At 36.3% G+C, this 9,308-nt stretch overlaps 1 pseudogene; it reads right to left on the bottom strand.

Annotated features, from left to right (window-relative positions):
- Nucleotides 1-6,151: 6,151 nt before the first annotated feature.
- LOC119065164 (tubulin alpha-1A chain-like) lies at nt 6,152-7,517 on the bottom strand (annotated as a pseudogene).
- Nucleotides 7,518-9,308: the final 1,791 nt, after the last annotated feature.

The following is a 9,308-nucleotide window of genomic DNA, read 5'->3' as shown; positions in this document are numbered from 1 at the left end:
GCACAAAGAGACTAAGTTTGCAGGGCAAAGAGGGAGGCCTGTACACCTGATTCATCTGTGGTGCAAAATATTCTCCAGGTAATTTGAAATTGAAGGAAGAAATCTGATAGATATGAAATGATCCAGTAAGTTTTTAAAACTTGTATATGGTAAATCAGTATGTGTGTGTGTGTGTGTGTGTATGAGGGGGGATCCCAAAACACAGAATGTATTTATAAAAATTGTGTATTTGTTCTTACATGTTTAAACTTTAGTCACCTTCAAAGTACTCTCTATTTAATGTAATTCACCTATTGAGATATTTTGTCCACTGCTCAAAACTGTTTTAAACTGGTTGATTTTGATGCCTTTTAATGCTTATACTATTTTTTATTTCACCTCTTCCACATTGATGAAACATTTTCCTTTGCGGACTTTTTTCACCCAAGGAAACAAACAAAAAATTGCTCAGGGCAAGATCTGGTGAAGAGGGAGGATGAGGCATGGGAGTCGTGATGTTTTTGCTCAGAAACTGCTGAACACTCAGCGCTGTGTGGGTAGGTGTGCTCGTAAATCACCCATCATGAAATGGGCAAACATACTGAAAGAGTCTTCCAAAAAAATTCACTGGAGCCAAATGCAGCCTCTCACAACACCACCAGTTGGCACAATCATGCAGACGGTTCCTAGAACTCTCACCTAGAGGGGAACCTGTACTATAAGGGATGCATGCTTCAAAAAAATGATTCCATTTTTGGGTTACTCCTTGTATGTCTTTATGTGCATATAAATATATTATTTTAAAGATATTATGTATTAAATACTGCACTGAGAGGTAACTCAAAAAGATCTGTAACAAATAGCCTTTGCTTTCTTGGAAGGTACTATCCAGTGAGGTCCTTTAAGTATGTGCACAAATAACATCCATATATGAAACTTTGTGGGCAGCCTTGAATGAATTGCTTAGATAAGGAGCCCACTGAGAGTTTCAAGTCAGAGAAGCATCTTCCCATTAGAGATAATACTGGAAAATTAGGAAAAGCTGAGTTAGATTTCCGTACATAATCCTTTCTCATGTTATGCTCTAGCATTCAGAATTGAGTGCTGTACATTCTACAATCTATGTATAAAAATTGTTACTAAATCTACTACTGAAAGTCCTTAGGATATAATAGTGGAATAATAAATAATAGTTCAGACTTTACCACAAATTAATCAGTGAACTTCCTTATACAATTATGGAATTGTCACTATGAATGTTGCTACAAAGAAAAGTGCCAGGAGGCATTGATCACTAAATTCATTTAGGAATTCAAGAATGCATATCACAAACCAAGTGATGATGAATCAGTGGGTGGGAGTGGAGAAAGCAAGATGATTATAGGAAGAAGAAAGAAGTACAGTGAGTTTCACAGACATGAGAAGTCCAGCGTGGCCTGGTCACAGAGAACAACACAGAAGACAGGACGAGACAGGAAAGGTTTTAATAGGATTGTTGCATTTAGGCAAGAGTAATTTGGGCTAGAGGGCTGGCGGTGGAGATGGAGGAGAGTGTACTGCTTTATGAAATATTGGGGTTGGTTAGTGATAGATTTGATATGTGTGGCATGTAGGGGAAACATTGAGAATGACTCCAAATTTATGATTTGTCTAGCAAGTTAGTAATGCTAACTTCAGTAGAGGACCAGATCCGCAGGGAGCTTACTAGTTTAATTTGAAAATATTGATTGTTAAGCATATTAGAGGCATTAATTGAGTGCTTAATATAGACATAGATGCTTTGCTTATCAAATCTGAAAATGGCAAAAAAGGATTAAAGCATCTGCAATAAAAACTTTTTATATAAATATTAAGGATAAATACTGGTAGTTTTAAGTGATAGACACCACTACAGCATTTTCTTCAAAACATAATTTACTTAAAAGCAAGTCAATAAAAATAAATTAAGAGAGTCTGACATCAATAATAAAATAAGGAAAAATTTAAAGGGGAAATATGCAAATAACTATTGCATCAAAGCTTCCAATTAAATGATTCACTGTACTATAGAAATCTGTAATTTAAAATAATTTTCTTTTTTTAAGTTTTACACTTTTTAAAAAAGATTTTTAATTTACTTATTTATTTTTAGAGAGAGGAGAAGGAGGGAGAAACATCAATGTGTGATTGCCTCTCACTTGGCCCCCACTAGGGACCTGACTCACAACCCAGGCATGTGCCCTGACTGGGAATCCAACCCACAACACTTCGGTTTGCAGCCTGCACTCAATCCACTGAGCTACACCAGCCAGGGCCTAAATAATTTTCTTAAAAATTCAGAATGTTAAAAATATTTTAAAAGTTAGGCGTATAGTATTCAATATATTTGCTTTTTATTAATTTCTAAAAGTCATACAGATATATCATTTCTTGAATTATAGTTGACTAATAATTTTTACATGTTAATATCAAGCCATGCTTGCTTCCTCAGCAGTGTTAAGTTAAAGACTTTATAATTCTGCTTGAAAACTGCCCCTCAGAATACTGGTGGCATTCACTATTATTATTCCTGGAATAAAATGCAATACACAAACTGCCTGATTAGAATAGACTCATCGACCATGTTTCTTTGTTGGCTGTACATATTTATAGATGGGGTATTCCTTTGAAATAATGTCATGAGTAGATATAACAACATTTTTCTAATTGATAACTCATACAAACATTCCAATAAAATTGAAACTTTAAGATGACTATAGTTCAGGTGAGATCAAAGTTAGTCCCACATACAGATAGAATGGGAATTTCCTTTGTAACTTACTCATATTTATTGAGCTATTATCAGTCATCAACAACATAATGTAAGCCAGACACCTGAAATTTAAGGCATAGGCTAGCATCTGCACTCCAGAGTAGGCCTCCCTGGGCAGAATACCGATGTGAAAGGGGAGAAGCTCCCTCAGAGAGGGAAATGAGCCTCTTGTGACATTAGAGAGAGCTTTAGAAGGCAAATTGCAGACATCACACATTTTCCTGAGCAATATTGAGTTGTAACATAACAACAGTGAACTCTGCTGATTGAAATATCTTGAGAGTTCTATTTCATATCAAAATATGTACATAATGTTCTAACAAAAAATAAACAGACAAAACAAAGCCAGTATGAGTTTTTCACTAATTTAAGAAAGTTTAAGCCTAATTCATCCAAAAAAGTTTCTAAGCGTACAGTCATACAAAAGTTGTAGATTCATAAACTGAACTTGAGAGACTCATACAATGTTTTTATTCAATGTGCTAAGTAGGAATATGTGTCACTAATATATGTGTTCTTGAGATCAGCAAATCTTCAGCATCTTTTTAAATGTTGTGATTTACTGTCCATGACAAATAAATCCATGGATGTCTTAGAATTTGTGATTTGTATGTCTGTATTTGCATGGATGTGTAAGTTATTAGTAATTATCTGAGTCAATATTTAACTTTTAATATTTGAGTTTTTATTTCTGTTTGGTCTTAGGTTAATAAAGCTTAATTTGCAAAAGACAGAAATTCTCATCATCCACCATTACAAGTTATTTTGAAAGTTCTGAAGCTCAAAACTATATGTATAATAAAAAGCCATTCTTATAGAAAAGACTTTGATTTCTGAAATTATAAATTGAATAATTGGAGGCTTTTACTTCATATCCCAACAATGATATACAATGAAATGCAGTGCTTTGTGTCTGGTGCCATGAAGAAAATCACTGAGGTCAATTAACACCTAAATTTGCACCAAGTAAAGATGCAATGTGGTCAAGACCCATTGTTCCAATGACAGTTTTACAGCAGTTGAACTGGTAATAACAGCCCAGTGGTCAAAAGCAGCAGACCAGTAATGGTTCAGAAAACATAATCCCAGCAGTCCTCTCTACTCCTAGTTTGGCAAATGACATCACTTATTCTCTCAGTTTCATCAATGATAAGTCGGGGAATATAATGATACATAGTTTATAGAATTGTTATCCATACTAAGTGTATTTAAAATGTAATGTGCTAAAACAGTGTCTGGCACATGGTAAACACATAAGAAAGGTCAGACATTGTATTACTATTCATTATAAAATAGGCACATTCAAAAAGATGTGTACCAAGACAGTCATCATGAGGTCCATGCTGTAGACATTAGCTTAATTTCAGCAAAGTGATTCCATCTGCAACATAAAATTAATGATGCTAATGTGAAAGCCAGTTTAATAATTTTATTTAATATTTAAAATATTGTGAAAGTTCTTGAATGGGGGCTGATTTATGGTAATGACTATGCAAGACTTTGTAAGGTAAATATTAAATTCTCTTTATAAACTAATTCAGTTTCTGAGGAGAACAGAAAACATGAAGAGTTTAAACTTAGCTTTTGTTTTTACAGATTTAAAAAATATTTTGTCTTATTTGAGAATCTTAAAATTTTTGCCATTTAAAACTATCTGCACATTAGTAAAATATTATAGAGATGCTTCATACAACTTATTTGAAAACAATTCAAAATAGGAGCACTAGACTAGGAATAAAGAGGTGTCACTTTGAGGCCCATGTGAACAACTAATTAACTATGGAATTGACATCAGATTCACTGAACCACTGTATTCCATTTCCTCACCCACACATTAATGTTTGAACTAAACAATCTTTAAGGTAGACGGTCCCAAGATGTGGTTCTTTGACCACCTAAATCAGCTTAATCTGAGTTATTCAGTAAAAATTCTAACTCTTTTTTAATTATTCTAACTTAGAATTAGAGGAGCTAAAGTGCTGGAAACTGCATTTTTAAGTAGTTGAATCTTACACTGGTTGATTTTCAAAAATTGTTTCTTTAATTATACCCTTCTGGGATCATACCCTAAAAACCCTGAAACATTAATGCAAAAGAACCTATGCACACCAATGTTTATAGAAGCACAATTTACAAAAGCCAAGTGTTGGAAGCAACCTAAGTGACCATCAGTAAATGAGTGAATCAAAAAACTTTGGTGCATTTATACAATGGAATACAATGCAGCAAAAAGAAAGAAGGAGCTCCTACCCTTTGCAACAGCATGGATGGATCTGGGGAGCATTATGCTAAGTGAAATAAGCCAGGTGGTGAGGGACAAATACCATATAATCTCATCTATAAGTGGTATCTAATAAACTAAACAAGCAAGCAAAATATAACCACAGACATTGAGATTAAGAACAAACTGACAGTAACCAGAGGAGAGGTGGGGGGAATAATAGGGGGAAAGGGGGGAAGGGTTGTCGAAGAAAAGGTATAAAGAACACATGGACAAAGCCAAAGGGGGTGGGATTAAGGATGGGAGGTGGGGATGGCTGGGGTGGGGGTAGGTGGTGGTGGGGAAATGCAGATAGCTATACTTGAACAGCAATAAAAAAGTGGGAAAAATTAAAGATAACAAAAATTGCTTCTCTAAAAACTATTGAATTTCCAATTTATGTTTTTCATTCAGAAGCATACAATTCAGACTCCAGTTTTCAATGAAGAGCAGTTTACTACTTCAGGGGATGAACAACGAACTTTGAAGGCCTCTCTAATTGTTCCATTTATTTAGCCAAAAACTGTGTTTCCATAATTTATACCCACTCAAGCAGATACAAGTGGAAATGATAATAATGGTAGCAAAAAGAGCACTGACATAAGGGCAGGGTGACATTTTAACTTGTGTTTATTTTAGGCAACAGGGCTATGTTATCATTTTGGAATAGTTATGTAGAGCTGCATGCTATTATAAGGGCACCGAAAGCTATGGGATTACGAGAACAAAAGTGTGAATCCTTTCGAAATGTAAAGTGGAATTTAGAGTCATCCACGCAGTGTGGGAGGAAAGGAACTTGGCTATTTATAAAATGAGAGTAGCTAACATATAGTGAGTGCTGTTTGGATTCACTTTAGCAATATAAGTTGTTTTTTTTTAACTTATACTAAATACTATACACTTAAAGAGATTTACCCAAAATAACTGTAATTTTTTTTCATTTAAGACAGGGAATATTTTATTCAATCCCATCAGAGAAAGGGACTGGTTGGTCTGTAACAAAGCATCACGTTTTAAAGCATAGACCAGTGACTGTTTCAGAGTATACACAGCTACATACAAATTAGCTGCTCAGAATAAGATCTCCTGTAAGAGCAGCAACATTATGACATTTAACTTTATTATCCCTCTCCTCCTTCCTCACCCTCTCCTTCAATGGAATCCACACCAACCTCCTCACAACCCTTCTCTAGGGCAGTCATGTCCTCATGGGCCTCCGAAAACTCTCCTTCCTCCATGCCGTCGCCCATGAACCAGTGGACAAAGGCATGCTTGGTGTACATTAGGTCAAATCTGTGGTCCAGGTGAGCCCAGGGCTGAGCAATAGCTGTGGTGCTGCTCAGCGTGCACACAGCTCACTGTTGCTGTGCTTTGGCCAGGTCTCCACCAGGCACCACAGTGAGAGGATGGTAATTAACACTGACTTTGAAACCAGTGGGACACCAGTTCACAAACTGGGTGGTATGCCTGGTCTCGGTGGCAGTGGCAGCACTGACATCTATGGGAACCACATAGTCAGGGTACAACACACAGCAAGCCACTTATTTACCATGACGAGGGCCACATTTCACCATCTGGTTTGCTGACTTAAAGCATATGATGCATGATTTTTTTTCCTGCTACAGAAAGTTGTTCATGGTAGGCTTTCTTAGCAGAGCTGACAGGGGCATATGTGGCCAGAGGGATGTGGATGTGGAGATAGGGCAATGGGCTGGTCTGGAATTTGGTCAGATGAACATTCATGGCTCTATCAAACCTGAGGGAAGCAGTGATGGAAGACACAATTTGACCTATAAATCTATTCAGGTTAGTGTAGATTGGGCGCTCAGTACTGAGGTTTCTGTGACAAATGTTGTAGATGACCTTTGTCAACCATGAAGGCACAATCTGGGTGCTCCGGGGTGGTGTGAGTGGTGAGGATGGAGTTGTAGGGCTCCAGTACAGTTGTAGAAACCTGGGGGGTGATGGGTGGGCAGGAAGTGGAAAACTCTGGTTTGGACTTCTTGCCATAATTGACAGACACTCCACCTGCAGGGAAGTGAATCCAGAACCAGTTCCATCACCAAAGCTGGGGAAGACCAAGAAGACCTGAAGACCTGTGCACTGCTCAGCCTGTTTCCAGATTTGTCCAGGACAAGGTCAATGATCTCCTTGCCAATGGTGTATTGCCCATGAGCATAGTTATTGGCAGCATCTTCCTTGACCGTGATCAGCTGCTCAGGGTGGAAGAGCTGGTGGTAGGTGCCAGTGCAAACTTCAGCGATGACTGTGGGTTCCAAATCTGCAAACAATGCCCTTGGCATGTGCTTACCAGCACCTGTCTCAGTGAAGAAGGTTGAAGGAGTCATCTCCTCCAAACCTAATGGTCTTGTCACTTGACATCTGGCTATCAGTCTGGATGTCATGTTCCAGGCAGTTGAGATCCCAGCAGCCACTGTAGATCTGGACAGTAGCCTGGCCAATGTGGATGGAGATGCACTCGTGCATGGCTGCTGCTTTGCTGTTGCGGAGCAGATGGCGAAGACTAAGAGAGGTTGTTGCTTCTTACAGCTCGACCCTTAGGCAGTCAATGTAAGCGAACATGCCCAAATAATTGTGATATTTACCATGGTATATTAATAAGAAATTTCCTAAGTCTTAGAAAATTTCTAAAATATTCTTAAGGAGACATGTTTTTAACTTACAGAATTTGAAGCAAAGAAGTTTCAGGGACAAGATTATTGACATATCAGTAACATGTTTAAGTATTTTAGAAGAAATTTTTTAATTCATAGGTAGCAATATATGTCCTTTATTTTCACTGTTGGTGGTTTCTTTTCATATCATTTAAGTGTTTTTGTGTTCAGAATGTTATAAAATTAGATTAATTTAAACAACATAATAAATTTGTTTAAGGAAAAATGAATTTTCAAGACAATAACTTTATATGTCTACACATTGTTTAATTATTTATATTAATTTTCTATTTTGTTAAACTTTATTTAATATTTATCCTTTATGTTTCAGAAGAGTTATCAATAACTGCTGCCTGGCTGCCCTTACATATTTTTTTTCAAAAATAAATTTGTACCTCCTTTACCCATTTCTTCCAACTCCACCCCCACTGCTGGCAAATATAAATCTGTTCTCTCTATGAACTTGTTTTTTTCTTCTTATTTTGAGTTCCACATATAAGACAGAACACATGGTATTTGTTCTTCTGTTTCTGATTTAGTTCACTTATCATAATGACCTCAAGGTCTATTCATGTTTTTGCAAATGGAAGGATTTTATTATCTTTATGGCTAAATTCTAGTCCACTGTGTATGTGAATGTGTGCGTGCGCATCTGTCTATCTGTCTCAGACTTTCTTTATCCATCAGTAGACACTTAATTTCTTTCCCTATCCTAGCTATTGTAAATAATGGCGCATTGTACAGAACGTGCATATTTTTCCGAGTTAGTCCTTTAGTTTACTCTGAACAAATATCTACAAGTGTGATTGCTGGACCATATCATAGTTCTACTTTAAAATTTTTTGAGGTATCTCCATTCTGTTTTCCATTGTGGATGTGCTAATTCACATTTCCATCGATAGTGAAAAAGGGTTATTTTTTATCCATGTTCACACCAACATTTTATTTCTTGTCTTTTTGATAATAGACATTCTAAAAGATATAAGGCATAATATGCCATTGTGGTTTGGATGTACATTTCCTTAGTGATTAATGATGTTGAGTATCTTTAGGGTCCCATGGCCGTGTGTATGTCCTCTTTGGAAAAATGTTTATTCAGATCTTCTGTCCATTTTTAAATCAGATTAGTTTTTGTTTTTGTTTTGCTATTGAGTTATATGAGTTCTTCCTATATTTTGGATATCTCAAGCCCCTTATTAGATGAATGATTTTCACATAATTTCACCCATTCAGTTGGTTGCCTTTTCATTTTGCTGATAACTTCCTTTGTTGTGAAAACATTTTTTAGTATGATGTAACCCCATTTATTTATTTATTTTTGCTTTTGTTGCTTTTGGTTTCATATGATATTAAGGATCTTACTGTTGTTTTCTTCAAGGAGTTTTGTAGTTTCAGGTATTATGCTCAAGTCTCTAATCCATTTTGAGTTGATCCATTTTTTTGGTATGCAATAAGATAGCAGTTGAGATTCATTCTTTTGCATATGGCTCTCCAGTTTTCCCAATACTGCTTATTGAAGAGACTTTCATTTCCCCACTGTATACTCTTGGTTCCTTTGTTGTAAATTAATTGAGTTTTTATGTGAGACTTCTAGACTCTCTAT

The sequence above is a fragment of the Artibeus jamaicensis genome, unplaced genomic scaffold, assembly GCF_021234435.1.
Source record: "Artibeus jamaicensis isolate MK-2021 breed Jamaican fruit bat unplaced genomic scaffold, CSHL_Jam_final contig_452, whole genome shotgun sequence".
Lineage (NCBI taxonomy): Eukaryota > Metazoa > Chordata > Mammalia > Chiroptera > Phyllostomidae > Artibeus > Artibeus jamaicensis.
The sequence above is the reverse complement of the archived record's forward strand: the minus strand, read 5'-3'. Positions and strand labels throughout refer to the sequence as shown.